General features: G+C 46.6%; 1 long non-coding RNA gene across 4 annotated transcripts in view; it reads left to right on the forward strand.

Moving 5' to 3' along the window:
• The window catches only part of LOC120757155 (uncharacterized), a 29,271-nt gene extending 13,898 nt beyond the window's left edge, over positions 1-15,373 (forward strand). For 2 of the 4 annotated variants that reach the window (XR_005702393.1, XR_005702390.1), the window contains exons 3-5: positions 1,625-1,761; positions 5,900-5,984; positions 6,747-9,816. This is a non-coding gene — a long non-coding RNA (uncharacterized LOC120757155). Of the gene's footprint in view, positions 1-1,624; positions 1,762-5,899; positions 5,985-6,746; positions 9,817-11,235; positions 11,877-12,451; positions 13,583-14,554 lie in introns of those variants that run through there. The other 2 variants (XR_005702391.2, XR_005702392.2) reach the window with 2 other exon arrangements.
• Positions 15,374-16,639: the final 1,266 nt, after the last annotated feature.

Below are 16,639 nucleotides of genomic sequence, written 5' to 3' on the forward strand. Positions count from 1 at the left end.
AGTGTCCTGATGCTGAGGAACCTCAGGGCACTTGGAAAGACGTGGCCATCCCTTAGAGGACACCTTCCATTGCCACATACCAGCTCTAATTCTCCTGCTGGCAAATGGAGAGCAGGGAAGAAATTCAGGATGCCACAACCAGGAGTGCCTGAAGGAATCCCCAGGGAGTGCACAAGGAAGGTTATTAGGGTTGTTTCAACTTCTGCTTTATGCTGCTTTTTTCACTCTGGACAAGGAGTGAATTTGGGGTTGGTTATTTTTTCCTGAGCGCTGCCAGAGGCCCAGCAGACCCTGTGTTATTCACCAGGACCCCATCAGGGCAGGGTTTGTTTCATCCCTGTCCTTCAGAGCCAGTTTTGTCCGGGGAGAGTATGAGTGACACACACAGACACGTGTTCATTTAAATGCAGCAGCACTGGCTCTGCCTGGCGGGGTGGAATCTTTATCCCAGTGTGAGCATCTTGGACCCACGTGTGTCTGCGCTCCTGACTTCAGGCTGCTGAAGGGGAAGAAGAGCTGAATTTGTGCTCAAGGCAAGGTCTGAGTTCACAGAGAGCAGCACAATCTGGGCTGTGAGTTCTGGTTCGAAGCAGGAGACTGTACCAGCACAGAACATTGAGCAGCGTCGTCCTGTGGTTGTTTTCCACTCTGGCACGCTAAAATGCAGTGAGACCCGGGGCGGGATTTGTGGCACTTTCCATTTTTGATTTAGGGAATTTGAAAAATACTTGTCTTGAGGCTGAGCCTGAAGTTATGATCTTGGCATGTCCATACCATTAAATTCCCGTGGATAAAAGCAGAAACATCTGGATTCATGAGTGGATGTTGGCTAAATCCACCAGAAAAAAATCTCCAAAAAACAACAACCCTTCAGGGGATCCTAGAGGGTTCTAGCCAGGATAAATAATACAACAAAACAAGAGCGCTATTAAGGGTAATTGTAATACTGAAGCTGAATTATAAGATGAGGGCCAAGCCCTTTGCACAATCTGCTTTTCCAGCAAAGAGCCCTTCAATTTACACTTAACACACATGTGGCTGATGGAACAAAGGAGAAGTTGAAGGAAGATGAAAGCGGTGCAGAGATTATTCAGTCTTGCTGGTTTAGCTCCAGGCACATCGTTTAAAAGACTAGATGATCGGTTTCCAGTTTGTTTTAAATTTTTCTGGCAAGAAATTTTACACTCTATCCCAAAGTTGGATGTGCTTAAAACTCTTGTGTTTTTATTTGAAGGGCCTACCATTTTTTTTGTTTCTGAAGGCAAGACTCTGGAAGTGCTCTGCAGGAAACACCTGAGTGCTGGGGCTGGAGGGGCAGCGCACTGTGTCACCAAGGGGGACTTGTCCCTGCTCCCAACTCCATGGGGACCTTATGGGGGAACAGTTTCTCCTCCTCTCCCACACCTCTGGGAGGCTGAGCCCTGCCTTGCTGAGCCACCAGCTGTACTCAAGTTTCACAGCACCCAGAGGCGAGGGAAGTGGCCAAAACTGTTGTGTCCCACACACCTGGCAGCCTCTTTGGCTGCACCCTCTTGTACCAGCACTGCTTGCCTGCTTTAAAGCTGGTGGATGGAGAAAAGTTTGTACTGCTTTCCCCTTACGTCTCCTTTATCTCCTTTTCAAGTTTTCAGGATTAAAAGCTGCTGAACAGCACATCCTCTGCCTCCCAGCCCCTCCTTTGTGGGACTCCAAGGCTGCCGCCAGCACCAGGCCATGCAGGATGTCTCCCTGTGAATGACACCCGTGGCAGATGAATGAAAAGTAAGTTGCATGTTCCCGAAAATGCCCCTAGAACACAAACCCTTCCCATTACAGTCAGAGCTTCTCATATCCTGGACTTTGCCCATGCAGATCTGCCTTACCCTCACTGACCTTGCCCATCACCCTCCCCCATTCCTGGAAAGCCTTGGATCTTTGCCTGCTCTGTCTTCAACCAATGCATCTCAGGGTGAGCTACTTCATTGTGGAATAAAAGCCCCATTGTCAGTCCTTGTTCCATCCTCCTCCTTTGCTGCCCTTCTCTTCCTGTTGTCCTTACCGCAGCTGACCTGAGGGAGCTGATCTCTTGACTCCACTCCAGTCCTTCTCCATGGCCAGGCTTTAGGTGGTCCTCCGTGGAGATGTTTTTTGGGATTTCTGGTGCTGCTTAATGCTCCCTGGAGGCTGCTGGGAGGCTCTGAATGGTGGGACATGCATTTAGGGTGAGGCAAAACTTGAAACATGACTGGGAATACCAGTGATGCACAAACGGTGACGTTTAGGCTGCCATACGTCCCACAGAGGGAATAATCCTGTTTACATTGCAAGGAGTGGGAGTTCAATCTGCCTTAAAATAGCCTCAATGCATCTAGGAAATCCATAAAAAGGATACACCAGCGTTTCTTAGGACTTTATTTTCAGCAGCTCTTGTTATTTATTTCGCTGCCAACATCTGTCGTTTCCTGCACCGCGCGTTTCCCAGCACCCACAGGCTGTGTCTGAGCTGGAAGCTGACAGGACCTAACACCAAATAATGGAGCGCTGCTTCCCGTTACCATCTTGGCCATCAAAGTCAAACAGAGAAATGCTTCTGCTCATAGATGTTGCAAAATATTTGCTTTAGATTAGCCGCTATCCCTGCCACAGTCCCCGCTGGCAGCTGCGTCCCTCCGCCCAACTGGAAGGTAGCAGGAAGGTCTGCTGGAGCTGCAGGGCTGGGGACAAGCTGAGGAGCTGAGGGATGAAGCAGAGCTAAATTTAGAGCCTGAGATAAGGAAATACCTGTATCTTCACAGTGCGCTGTGGTTTTATTCTGGCGGCACAAAACGCGCCTCGGTGTTGCACGGCTGTTTGCAGATTGTACCGGCTCAAAGGAGGCTCGTGGGGGAAAGAAAAGGCTTTGATGTCTTCAGTAAACAAATAGCAGTGTTAAAAGATCTTCAGTTCTTGTTAGCATGCTGCAAACAGCTATGTTTGAAGAAAAATAAACATCCCAAGGTTGATGGAAGGGTAGGGAAGCCATAAAGTAGTGCAGTCAGCTCCTTGGTACGAGGACAGCAGAAATGACAGCGCCACGAAAAGACCTTTTCTTTGTGCTTTTGGATTAAAAGGAAAAGAATGAACTCTGCCAAGGCTTGCCACTTAGGTGATGGGAATACATGAGCATAAAACCCCTGGCTAAATCACTGCACTGAAATCACAAGAATAACATCAAGTCCCCTGCAAAACCAAGAGGAGGATTCCTCTGGAGAGCTTTCTCCAGCTCTTGGGGTGAGGGGGAGAAGATTCACCCCTTCCTTCAACCCTCACTCTGACTCTGCTTCCTCAGGGCTTCCCCTGCTGCCCCAGGGCCACCAGCCCCTCTGAACTCCTGCAGCTGTGGGGCCTCACCCCAAAAACCTCACCAGCTTTTCTGCTGGGCAAAAGCCAGTCTGCAGGAGCAGGCACCAGGTGTATGTTGTACCCTCAGTGAGGATTTCCCAGCCCTGTGCCTACCTGAGTTTTACTCAAAGTTTGTTGTGCTTGTCTCACTGCATCACTTAAAGCATCCCTTTGGAAATGGAAAAACTTAGGCGAGGACCAAAGAAAAGCACTAAACAACCCTCACATTAACGACCAGCACAACCTGGGGAATCCTAATTTACATTTATACCCTTTTAATGATCTAAATCAGGGTAAGAAAGAGAAAGTTTGGGGGCTCTCAGAGAAGGGAACTTAAAAATCAGCAGGTTGTGATAATAATCAATATGCTGATATTTACTGCAAATTTAAATCTTATCAAGAGCCTCCAGGGAGCCTCTTGCTGTAGTTCCATGGAATTCCAAGCATTTCTCTGTTTAAATATAGTTCACAGAAACTAGGAAATGAATAATTCAGACGTAGTTGATTTTTTTTCATGCCTCTGTAGGATCACTAACATCTTTCCTTTGATAACACTTTTGTTCTGCCCACCAAAGGTCCATTCTAAATGGGTCTGGTGGGACGCCATCCAACGAGCCAGAGCTTATATGAAAAAACACAGGGGGAAAGGCAAAAGATCCAGGGGGGAAAAAAAAGCCTTATAATCCCAAAGGCAATAAGTATCCCTTTGGCAACTCCCTACAAGCTCTTCCCTTCCTTGTGAGCCTCTCCCTGCTGGATTTGCAGGGAGGGTTTGTCACTAACACCGAGGCAGGGACGGCTCATAATAAACAGCAGCTCCTTAGAGACCGTAGCCATGGCATGCGAGAGATGTTTACCTGGCACCATGAGCACTGTTCTGTTTGTCTTCAGATGTTCCTACAGAAACAGAAGGTTTTACACTTTGGTAAATAAGGCTTCTTCACCCCAAGAATGTTTTTGGTTGTTGTTTTTTTGTGGGTTGTTTTGTGGTTTTTTTTTTTTTTTTTTTTTTTTTTTTTTTTTTTTTTTGTGTGGGTTTTTTTTTGTTTGTTTGTTTTTTGTTTTGTTTTTTGTTTTTGTTTTTTTGTTTTTTCCCCAAATGTGCTGCTCTTCCCATTCTGCTGCAGCAAGCTCATCCTGTGATTTCTGAGTTGCTCTTTAACCTGCCTCCCCAAGAGGAGAGAGTGCAGAGGGACAGGACCTGCTGACAGCAGCTGAGGTGGCTGTTCCCAGCACTGACCTGCCCCTCCCAGCCAGCATGAATCCAGCCTCTGCAGGACAGGGATGTGTCCTCCTCCATGAGGTCACCTTCCCCTGGCACAGTTATTGTTGGTGTAATGTGTGGGTAAGAAGTTGACTTAAAGGGAATAGGCTCTGGCTGGTATTTGAAATCAAATGAATCATACACCTAATGCTCTTGGTGCCTTTTCTTGAACCAAATATGACAGATAAGGGCTCTGAGACCCTCCAGAGGTGCTCTGAAGGTGGGAGGTCACTCTGAGGATCTGTTCCTGGGCACAAGGAAAGGCGGAGGGATTAGAGCAGGGCGCCTCCCATTGCTGGAACACTGTTTCTCCCTACCTGCCACGGCAAATATTTTGATTGCAAGAGCCAAAGCAGTTGTGTACTTTATCATCTGCAATCCTATCCTCAAACTCATCTGAGACCCGTCAGCTGCAGCTGGATGCTGCCATCAGCCAGGGTGACAGTGGGCACAGCCACGTGCCCCAGAGCACATCCTGCTTCTCCTAAAGCACACTGGAAGGGGATGGTTGTGCTTCGGGCCAAGCCTGTGTGCACAGCGGTGGCACCTCGGGCTGCTGAGATGACAACGTCCCCTCTGCATGCTGGGGAAGGCAGGGTGACAAATTTAGTAGGAATTTTATAATCAAACTCACGCTTCTGAAGATCCCTTCATACCAAATTGACCCCGTCGGGAGGAATCCAGCACGGAGCTGATTTATGGCAGAGCGCAGCGGGCTGTGTGGAGTGTGTTTGTTCAAAAAATCCTAGCCCCCTTTAGCAAGCACAGTTTTATTTCTAGTTAACTTAAAACACAATTAGCAGGGCTTGCAGTTTTCTTAAATGCGCCTGATCTTCAATGAAGTGAATGTCAATGTCTGTTCAGTGTGCAAGTCAAGTCAAGTGACACACGGAATATTGCACATTCTTGACTCAGCAATGCAGCTTGGAGGATGACTTCATGCCCCTGGATGAGAGGATCAGCGTGCCAGATGTGCTTGGTGCCTGACCCCTTTACAGGCTCTGAAAGATCACACATCACTTTAAAATGCCACTTCATGCAGGCAGGAGGAAGAAAGAGAGTCTGATCTCTCTTCATCTTACTGAGCTGCCTATTTAATTTTGTTAAGGTGGTGTGAATGTCTTAATAACATGAAGCATTGGTCTGATCTCTGGTCTGGCTGCATGTTTCCAATAGACAACCTGATGCCTTTTTCAGGGCCAGAGTGAGTAACAATCTGTATTTTCTTACTATTAATTATAAGGCTGTGTTTCATTCTGATTTTGAACCTTGCAGGGTAGCTGACAACCTTGAAGTCCTCACCTCCAGTCAGGCGTTGAATTCTGCTGAATTGTTTTTTCTCGAGGTAAAAGCAGCAAATGTGAGTATAGAATTAATACCTTTTTAAATTGTGATTGTATTTCTAAGCCACAATGATTGTCAGACTTTCCTGCTCTTGGCCCCATTCTCTGGTTGACTTGAATGTCCTTTCTTTTCTTTTTCCTTGCCTGACTGCTTCCTCCCAAAATCCTGCTGAAAAGAATCCAGAGAGTGATCCAGGTCTCTGTAATAATCACGTTCCCATAGCAAATTATATAACAGAAATTTGTACACTTGTATTTTTTCCTCTCCTCCACTGCATTCCATGCACCTACACAGTCACGCTAATTAGATCGTGTAATAAACTTAAATGTGGCAAAAAAAATCTGTTCACGGGGGGTTGCAAGACAGCTGGACTTGGAAAGCAGACAGTCACTAACTTTGTTTTGTTTGAGAAAACCTAAAGGTTTTCTTACTGAAAATGAAGCAAACTTCATGTAGTAGGAGCTGTAATCTAAGCAGATAAATTATTTCAGTGAATTATGATGTAAAGGTTTGCTTATATGTAAAAACAAATCTCTGCGAGTTTAACAAAGTAATTAAAAATTAAACTAAAAAAAAGCTAAACTAATGTTAAGTTAGGCTTGATTAGTTTAGTTAAATTTAAGCAATCAAAACTAAATGAATGCTCATCCATAACATATACCTACAGAAGAGCTAAGTAGCAAGAACTTAACTTTGAGCCTCAGGTGGATTTTAAATAAAAAGAGGTGTCTGCATGAGATATGCACCTCAATTTTTTTTTTTTTTTTTTTTTTAATAGGTTGTCTTAAACTGTAATCCCTGCATTTGTGGGGAAATACAGGAGGGTGAAAGCAGGACCTACCCGAAGACACCACTTACAGTGGCAATTTTACACTTGCACACTGATTTCTAGGGAAGGGAATAACTTTGAGTGCTCTGCCAGTTTGACAGCAGTGTTTCCTGGTAAAGGCATCAGCTCTGAGGTAGGGATCGCTTTCTTCCTTTCATTTCGGACGCTGAAAGTTTTGGCCACTGTTTAGTGAATCACATTTCAATCTGCGGCTGTATTGAGTTGGTGCTGAAGTAGCAGCTCAGCGATTCTCCTGATGATCCAGGCAGACTGGGACTTCTGCAGAGCTACCCCAGGCAGTGACATGGAGCTGACACAGCAGGGAACGCAGGGGAGAAGGAGCTGAGGCTGGGCACTGGTGTCGTGGTCCAGGAAACACTTAATTTCTTCAAAACACCATTAACAAAGCATGTGATAACTCCCAGCTATATTCCTGATCAACACTAGATGTTGCTGTGCCGCTGCTCATATAAACTATACATTAGCAAGGTTTTTATACTGTATTTACCGCAATTTCCTCTTTCCTGTTTCTGTTAGTCACTATATCCTGACACTATAGGCTGGGGAAGTGGTTACTTTAATTTACTTTTCTTTCAAAGTTTCAACTTTATTTGGATAATATCGAGTTTACAATTCCCCTTCGAATGCACATGTAAAACTTTACAAGAAAAAGAGACTCTTCGAATGCTAACATGAGGCAACTCCTATATGAATGTCAAATATTTACTCAACTCTGCTTCTGGATTTTTTGCAATCCAAGGGGAATGACATTGTTAACTGGACGATTCCGGGAACAGACTGACAGCTGCAAGGCCACGGAGGGAAGTTTGTTTATAAGGGGACAAAAAAAAATATATAAAAAAATTTAAAAAAAAAGTTTAGTCCTGCTGAGTTTCAGGCTTTCTACTCCCACATGTTTGAGTGGGAGAAAGGACAAATCTTAGGACGTTGATTTCCCCATGGCAACAGAAAACGGAAATTACTTTAACCCCTTCTAGTGACAGATGACTCATTGCTCAGCCTGCTGCTATTTTCCAAGCACTAAAACAATACAGCTGCAAAGAAAAGGCCAGCCTGTATTATCTCATAGGCTGAGCACCAGGCCCGTGGGAGAGGGCAGTTCTCTGGCTGCCTTTCTGTCGAAGAAAGGCAGAGCTGGAGCCTTTGGGTTGTTCTCTCATTGTGTAAAGCAAGTGTGTGCTCTCCGTCCCCGCGCTGCTGGAGGGAGAAGCTGGGTGTCCCCAGGATGGAGGAGATGCAGCGTGGGAGGAGGGGCTGGTGGGTGTCCTATTGCTTGGTCCTGCTCACTCTGCATATCATGGGATGGGTGGGTTGGAAGGGATCCTAAAGATCATCTCCTTTCAGCCATAGGCAGGGACAACCTCCACTAGAACAGGCTGCTCCAAGCCCCCTCCAATCTATCCAGGGATGGGGCAGCTCCTCTGGGCAACCTGTGCCCCACCACCCTCACAAAGAACCTTTTTCTGGTATATAGTCTAAATCTCTCCTCTTTCAGTTTCAAACTGTTCCCCTTGTCCCATCTTGCACCCAGGGACCTGGCAGGACATTGCCAAGCTTTCAGTTTAAGTGCAGGAATGCGTCCTTCCCAAATGCAGCCTGCTGAGGGGCAGCAGGGATGAGCAGGGTTTCCAGGCCCCTATGCATCAAAAAGAGAGCTGGTGGCAGAAGTGAATTCTGTCTTGCTGGGGAGGTGATAACAAATTCCCTCAGGGTGTGCTGTAATGGGAATATTCATCTTTGAAAGCTTATTATGGGTGAAAGGTTGGTACCCTCTCTTCCTGCTGGTTTTCCCAAATCCTAGTAAGGATTCTGCAAGGCTCAGAAGTGAGGCTGGTAAAGGCTTTCTGAGCCTAAGGTTCATTTTGTGCATAAGATATCACACCATTGCATGGGGGAGATATAATGAGATGAGAGACTGAATAACTGGTCAGTTAACATCACTTTATTCACCACAAACTGGGATCAGACGTCACACTATTAGGAAATCCAGGATCCCAGGAAAACTGCGCAGTGGGACGGTGTCACAGGAGACGTGAATCATCTTCTTTCAGGGAAAGACAGGCTGAACTGCTGGTACAACAGCTGAGTCTTTACTCAGTCCTGTCATTTGTATGCTGCTATGATTGCCCTTCTCTTTCTAATAGCAGAAAATCAGGTCCACAAGGTTCTGTTTGGACAGCATAATTAACAAAAAGGACAGCTCCATTACCAGGTTGTTCTGGGAACCAAAATCTGCCTTAGCGGCACAAAGATTATCTTCCTGCAGGAATCAACACACACCAACGTGAGCTGCTGGCTAAACCCAGACCTTGAATGAGGGCTCCAGCAGCACAGTGCTCTCTGTTTGTTATCTGGGAACACCCTGGGGCTGGCTACAGCTGTCCCAAAGCTGTCATGCCATCAGCAGCTGGACCAGGCTGCTCAGGCCAGCGCTGATTGCTGGAGAACGAACCCACCCAGGTTCTGTCGGGGAGGTGCTGCTGGGCTCCGAGGTGTTATATTATTCTGATAAGATTTTCTCACAGTTCTGCTCAGTGCTCTCCTACAAGGCAAAATGTCCCCTCCCAAAACTGCAAGAGCCCTGTGAAACTGCCAGCTGTGGGGAGGGAGAACCAGAGATCACCACATCTTACTCTTGAAACAGAAATTACAACTATTTCTGTCTAAGCTTACAGCAGCCTAGTAGAGCCAGAGAAAGATGTGGGAAATCAGATTAAATTCTGCCTCTTGAGACTCCATCCTTCAGCATTCTGGTTTAGAAGCCCATGAGTTATGACACTGAACAAAAAGACTCTTCCTTTCAGAGAAGAAACAATTGCCACAATGTCCATGTAGAAAATGAGAATAACAGTTCTAATATAGGTTTTTCTGCTTTAGTGCTCTCTCCACTTCTTTACCTAGAAAATGGCTGTATTACCTGGAAAAAAAAAAAAAGTGTATTTTGCTGCTTGAAGGGGAAAGAGCTAATTAAATTTGTAAAAGCGGATAATAATGTTAAGAGGTCTTTGTAGGCCTGTGGTTCTGACTGCTGGTGTCAACTTTACTGCCAATATGTGCAGATGGTAATGAATGAGCTACCATCAAGCCTCCTTTATTGTCCTAGGGCCTCACTCAGCTCATAAATGTCTTCACTGGTTATTATTTCCAGTTATTTAGTGTTCAGCTGGTGAGGGCAGCACTCCCATTGATGCTGCACCCCAAACCACCAGAGCAGGATCAGTAATGGCAGTTTTTCAACCAAGCCCTCTGCCCCAGCTCCGAGAGGCTGCAGAGGATGCGCTGCAGCAGCCACACGTGAGCCAACGTCAGCACTGAAAGCAAGCCCTCCCCAGCTGCCTTGTTTGTACATAAATTACTTTCTAGCAACGGCCTGGGCCCCTGGGGCCTGTAGAGCACCGAGCCAAGGCCAGGCACAGCCCCAAGGGGGTCAGTGTGCAGAGCTGCTGGCTGTGCAAGAGGGCTTGAGCGGGGTGATGGAAGGTGGTGGATCTCCCAGTGGGCTCCAGGACTTTTGGATAATGCATTTAGGCTTTCCACAGAGCTTGCTGTGCAGATTTTGCATAGCCAGAGGACAGCATTTCTTCTCACAAACAAGGACATTAACAGTCTTTTCCAGAAGAAGGATATAAATTACTTTCCCCGTAGCAGCATTTGAAGCCGTGGGCAAGCGCGGCGTTCGCGCTCTGATTTACCAGCCTGACGCCCGTGCTGGGTTCGGTCCTTCCGCTGTCCATAGAAACGCTTCCTCTGCCTCTTTCAGCCTGCAAACACTGCGGTGGCTTCTGGAAACCACAAACAACCGCTGTGCACCTTCTGTCAGTAACTCTTCGTTCACACCAAAGGGTTCTTCTTCCAGCTGTACCCATATTTCTGCTCTGCCTTGCACCTCATCCCCAGGCAAAGGCAGCAGGAGCAGCAGCTCTTCTCCTCTGCCAGGCTGGTGCAGACTGGGCTCCAAACTTTCCATCTCCATTTTGCAAACCTCTTTTCTTCAACCCTGGCAGAATATTTTCATGCCTGTTAAGCCATAAGGGCTCAGCTGTGCCTGGCTCTGTGGCCAGCCATTGCTCTCTCCTCAAGCAGCCTTCAAACCTCCCATGGAACCCCAAGGCTAGTTTCCCTATGACTAGAGACTCCAAGAAATACCACCCTTTTCCAATTCTCATCATGGTAGAGTTTCTTTCTTGCTATCTAATTCCCTTAAACACGTTCAAGTTTTCCTACTGGAGCTTGCTAATTTCCAAGCAGAGTTGCCTAGAAAAATTTCCCTCAATTTCAACACATTTTCCCTTGCACCAGGGCTGTGGAAACAGCTGCAGGCTGCCAGTTTTCCTGGCTCACCTTCCCAGGAAGGCTGCAAATTCGGGTTTCCTGGGACTACAATTCCCAGATGACAATTTATTTTCCCCCAAACCAGGAACCAAGTTTTGCTGGGTCTGCTGCATCTTTCGAAAGGCTTCGTGCTCCCATGAGTGAGGAAGGGATGAACCTTCCTGCAGCAAACTGAGAGCAGGAGAGGGCAAAGCATCCTTCTCAGCACAGCTCCTACCCGGTCACAGCTCTGTGCAGAGTTAGGGGAGAGCATCTGAGGTCAATGCCTGAGAGCACTGCTTCCACTTTTCATAGAGCTGCAGCATCCCAAGCAAAAGTGGTGATTAAAGGGCTGGCTGCTGTTAAAGTAAGTGTTTTTGGGACTGCCGTGAGAACGTTAGAAATGCCCTCCTCAGCTGTGTGTCTCCACTGAAATAATACTTCAGCATGTCTGTTCCTAAGAGACCACAAAATCCTCCTCTGTAGCCTCTGATCAGACATGTTTGTGGTTCCTGCTGGAACGGTGATTCCAAACACCACTGGCTTCCTCCTCCCAGGGGAACAGCCTTAGGAAAAGTTTTTAAAGGAAGGACTGAACTCCACGGCCCTAAGCAATCTCAGTACTGTTCCATGTAACATGACTCAGTCCCGTACTTGGTCTCTTAGTGCTCTTGATTAAAACCAGTCTTTGCCCTGACTATCATTGTGTGGATGCTGTCTCCATCAGCAAAGTCATTAACAGCGGTACCACCCTAAATAACCTTATTTGAATAGGGGGTTGTAATCTCCTGAAGGAATGCCTGGGTTTTTTTGTTTTGTTTTTTTTTTTTTTTTTTTTTTTTTTTTTTTTTTTTTGCAATCAGAAGGCAAAGGTGTTCCTTTTACGACATCCTTCTTAAGTCTGCTTTTCAAAAGATTGAAAGCTCACGACTTTGGAGTCACAAGGAGCCCCTCCAAAATCAGCAGAGTGTGTCACTGGCAGGTTAAAAGGTCCAGGGCTGGTGTTTGCAGTGCAGAAAGGCCAGGCTGGGTTTTCAGCAAGCCAGAGGAGTTGGGTAATGAACAGCATCATATGTTCAGTGCTCTAAAAATGCAAAGGGATGTGGGGTGAAAACATGAAAAATCAGCCATGGTGTTTCACGAGGAAGCTTCTCCCCGTGTGCACAAGGCAGGGTGACTCAGCTGCTCGCTGGCAGCAAGTTTGCTGAAACAAATACTGACCTTCAAACAGTCACTATATATTATCACTAATATAAATACCATCCTGAATATAATACACCTAACCCTTGTCTTTTTTTTTTTCTCCACTGCTCTGTTTCCAGGCGGTTTTTCACTTAGAACGCTCCCAGGGGAACTCAGCATTCCTTTTCATCCTGAATGGAGCTTAAGGAGAGCTTTGCTCCTGTGGGCTCAGCCCATCAGAAGAAAAAGGAAAGGGAAAAGAAAAGCCATTCAGAATAAAGAGGAGACAACCTTCCCAGCACCTAGATTGCTGAGTTTATAAACCGAAGAGTTTATGAGAAATATCCCCACTTGCCACCTGTTTGCACAAAAATCAGTATTTGCACACCTAAATATGCCACAAGCGTCTTGCTCAGTGATCGAGGAGTGTGCTCCCTCCTCAGTTTGTTCCTAGGAAGCCTCCTGGCACTGGCTGTACCCTGTGGAAGCAGATGCTGTGAGCACCTGGCTCCCCTGGGACCACACAGGCACCAGAGGCAGCAGAAGAAAAGCAGAGCCATCCTGTCAAGATATTTTAGCAAATTTGAAACACCCCTGTGGTTTCATCCAGAGGAGCAGGCTGTACCCGGGCTGGGTGTTCTGAGCCAGCACTTGCAATCCTGAAGCACCTTTTCCTCAGCCTTCACTGTGCTTGCCTGCCTCTCTTCACCTACTTTTAAAGTAGTGAGTGTCCTCACAGCACAGATCTACCAAAAAATGATGAAGAATGGCTGGCCAGGGTCCTGGCTTTGCCTGATTTTCTGGAAACTGCAGATTTTTCCTTTCCATTTAGTAAGCTTAGATGCAGGACTATTATACAATTCTTTTCTCCAAGATAAAAAGTCACTTCTTCCTACATTTAAAACAACAGGGATTGAACTACTAATTATAAAAGGAGAAGAAAAAGGCCATGAAGCACTTGCTGTTTGGTCCTTCCCTGTGACACCAGAGTGACGTTGGAAAGAGGAAGCGCCTCCGAGCTGAAGCTGCGCCGGGCGATCCCACGCCGCTGCTGGCGTGTCCCCACCCGCTTATCTCTCCACTTCACCCACTCGTGGGGCATCTGCATCCCAGAGCAGCGGTGCTGTCTCACAAGTCCTCTCTGAAGGGCTCCAGAGACAGCTGTGCCCCCAGCACGGTGCTGGGATCTCACGGGTTCCCATGGGTTAGTGCCCAAGCACGGCACTCGCGTCATTCCTGGAGGCTTTGGAGGGAATTCAGCTCAGATCCAGGTAAGTGCTGGCTGCTTGGAGCGCGATTTTGCTGGGGCTGGCTCAGTGGGGTACACGTTGATGGCATGGTTAATATTGGGAATTCCACAGAGAGCAGGAGAAAGTGACGTGAAGCTGTCCTCTGCCTCGTTGGCTTGACTTCGTTCCTGACTCCAAAGCGTAGTTTTGCTTTAAATGGGGGAGGAACAGCGCTGCCAGGAGATAAGGGTGTTTGGATCTGGGATGGGCAGTTTGCTCAAGGAAGCCCTTGGTTTATTAAGCCAATACCAAACACTGACATGCAGCTCTGAATCACACCCAGCAGCAGCCTCCACTCCCCTAAACCAGCCTGGAGATGTTTGGTTACGGGGAGAACCCAGAGATTTGGAAACAGGAATCCTCAGAAAGCAGCTTTTTCAGTTACACATTGATGCAAATTCCAGGTAAATGCTGGTCATTTGCATAAGGACCTGCCTGGAGAGATGCCAGGAATTGTGGTGTGACCCCCAAATAAATGCCAGCCCCTCCATAAGCACAGAAAGCAGTGTCCTCAGCTGGAAACTGAGGGCTGTGCAGCAGACGCCAACCAAATCCCTAGAATTCATGTCATCTACCTACATACAGGAGAGCCAGAAAATTCCAGCAGTGACCTTCCTCTGGCCTCTCTGAAATAATTGGGTATCCAGGTATGCATTAGGGACTGACAGAAAGTTAAAAAGCAAAGACTGTTAAAAGCATAAAGTAAGAGCTGAGCGTCCCATTTCTGGGCGTGCTGCTGTTACCAGGTGCTGTACGTGATCCTCACAGTTAAATTGCTGAAGAACCGGTTCTGGGTCAGGTTCATGTTCCCTCAGTAAGTGTGGCAGAGGGTAAAGTGGGAATCTGGCACTTCAGGGCCACTTTCATTTGAAGGTTTAACGAAGACTAACACCTCTGAAGCTGTGTGCCACTGGCTGCTCAGTTTGTTACTGTTGTTCGTGTATTTGTTCATAGTTGTCAGAAATCTGCAGTGGAACATGGACTGGCAGGTAAAGGCGTGCAAAAACTGGGTGAAATGCAAGAACTGACAATGTTTTTGCTTTAACTTTTCCCTCTGCTTAAAGAGGATCTGATGGGTTATCCGGGCAAATGGGCGTTGCACTCACACTGGTAATTACCCCTCTGCTCCACACGCTGATCCAGCCCTGCCTGAGTCCAGTTATTGCCTTCAGAAAGGTTTCCACATGAAGGTGACTCCTCCTGCACCGTACACTTGGGTGTTTTCATCTGCTGAGCATGCTGAGATTTGTAATGCTCCAGATTTATGCATGGAGTTAGAGGAAGGTGAGAATATTCCCCCAGCCGTGCTCTTCGGAGGGCTGTGCAGCCCCTGTGCTGGTGGGCACAAGCAGAAATGATTGCCTGGACTCTGCTGGGGCTTCACATGTCAGGTTCTGTTTTTCTTTCATTGTTTTGTGGATTTTGTTTCTCACTTGTTCTTCCTTTTCCAGTTTTCACCCTATGGCAAAGCCTGATTTTACATGTTTTGCTTGAACTGTGCAAAACAGCTGGAAGCTGGGGGAAAAAAAAGAGGAATAGAGGATTATACTACTGGTTTTAGTGGAGGAGTTTGTGGAGTTTGCCTGAGCAAACTGGGAGCAGAATGCAGGGAACTGGGGCTGATGGCAGCTGTGAGTTTGGTCTAAACTCTGGAAACGCAGCACTCGGCGTTTCTGATCTCCCTTTTTGCATGTGTGCTTGGCAAATAGGAAGAGACTAGCTTTATGCTTCCTGATGGATGTTCAGCAGGAAAAATAAAACCTTTCTTCCTGGGCCTTGTGTTTAGGGTGAGATTTTCTCCATCCCATGTTCCCCTTCCCTGTGGTGCCACGGCATGTCCAGTGGGTTTTTCCAGCTCTTGGTGTGTTAAAGGTTTCATGACTCATTCAAACCTTTTTTTTTTTTTTTTTCCTATTGCAATCCATCCAATGGGCCCCCACATAAAAATCCTCTTTCCTGTGGCCTCCCTGCCCCTGGGCTCCCAGTGAGACGGTGTGTGCAGCCCTGTGGGAGCCAGGGGGGTGGCTGGAGGGGACAGAGCCATCCTGGCTGCTAAAACCCATGGCCCCAGCACGGGCACTGCAGCAGAAGCACTCACTGCTGAGCCTGTGAAGGAGCAAGGTCTGGGTCTCCAAACTCCTCTGAGTGAGTCAACTTCTGATTTACAGGAGTCACAAGCTGGGGGGGACACTGGAGCAGCAATAATCATTGGGAAGACCCTGGCTTTCCATCACCAGCAGGATGGAGAGCAGTTTTCTAACAAAACTTTAGGAGAGTTTTGAAAGTTATAACACAGCTCAGATGAAAAAGAAAACATGTGAAAGAAGCTGCATTATTGATCTCTGGGTGAGATGTGGCTGGACTGTAGGTGAATTTTGAGCATTTAAGAGCTGAAACAGCAACTCCCTTATCTTGTTTGACCATCTCTCCACCAGTTGCAGTTTGTCCAGATATTTGTAAGTTTTTCAGTATGAATACCAGAATAAACTATTCTGATCATCTAGACTGATCTGCAGTGTCAGGCAAACCACGGGATTTATGGTTTCCTTGAACCAGTGTAACCTTTGGAAGGAAAAAAACCTCCTGTCTTTAAAGAAAGCATTTTTAATGATGATGATTTTACTTAACCTGATCAAGGACTGGTTCAGTGTTTGGATTTGTGTCAAATTCAGCATTGTCTGGGTCAGATTCTGACATTCAGGTGACATCCAAGAAAACATTTTTACTTCACAAGTGTAACTTTCCAACAATATGAGCAAGGATGTGAGGAACCTGGCAAGTGGCATATTGCAAAAGCACGCAAAGAAGCTCATTCCTGTGATAATAAAATATTAAAGTGATGAGGTAATTCTGAGCATTTTAAGAGTGTGAGGGAACAAAGCTAGAGTTTAAATGAAAATATTCAAAACTAATACTCCCACTACTTATAGGCACATGTAAGCTGACAGATTGTTTTAGATGCTGAGTGTAACTGGAATACACAGAGCTAGCACCAAGCAAAAATAAGAATATAGGGGAAAATGCAGCTATAGAAAGATA

This window comes from Hirundo rustica, chromosome 10 (genome assembly GCF_015227805.2).
Source record: "Hirundo rustica isolate bHirRus1 chromosome 10, bHirRus1.pri.v3, whole genome shotgun sequence".
Classification (NCBI taxonomy): domain Eukaryota; kingdom Metazoa; phylum Chordata; class Aves; order Passeriformes; family Hirundinidae; genus Hirundo; species Hirundo rustica.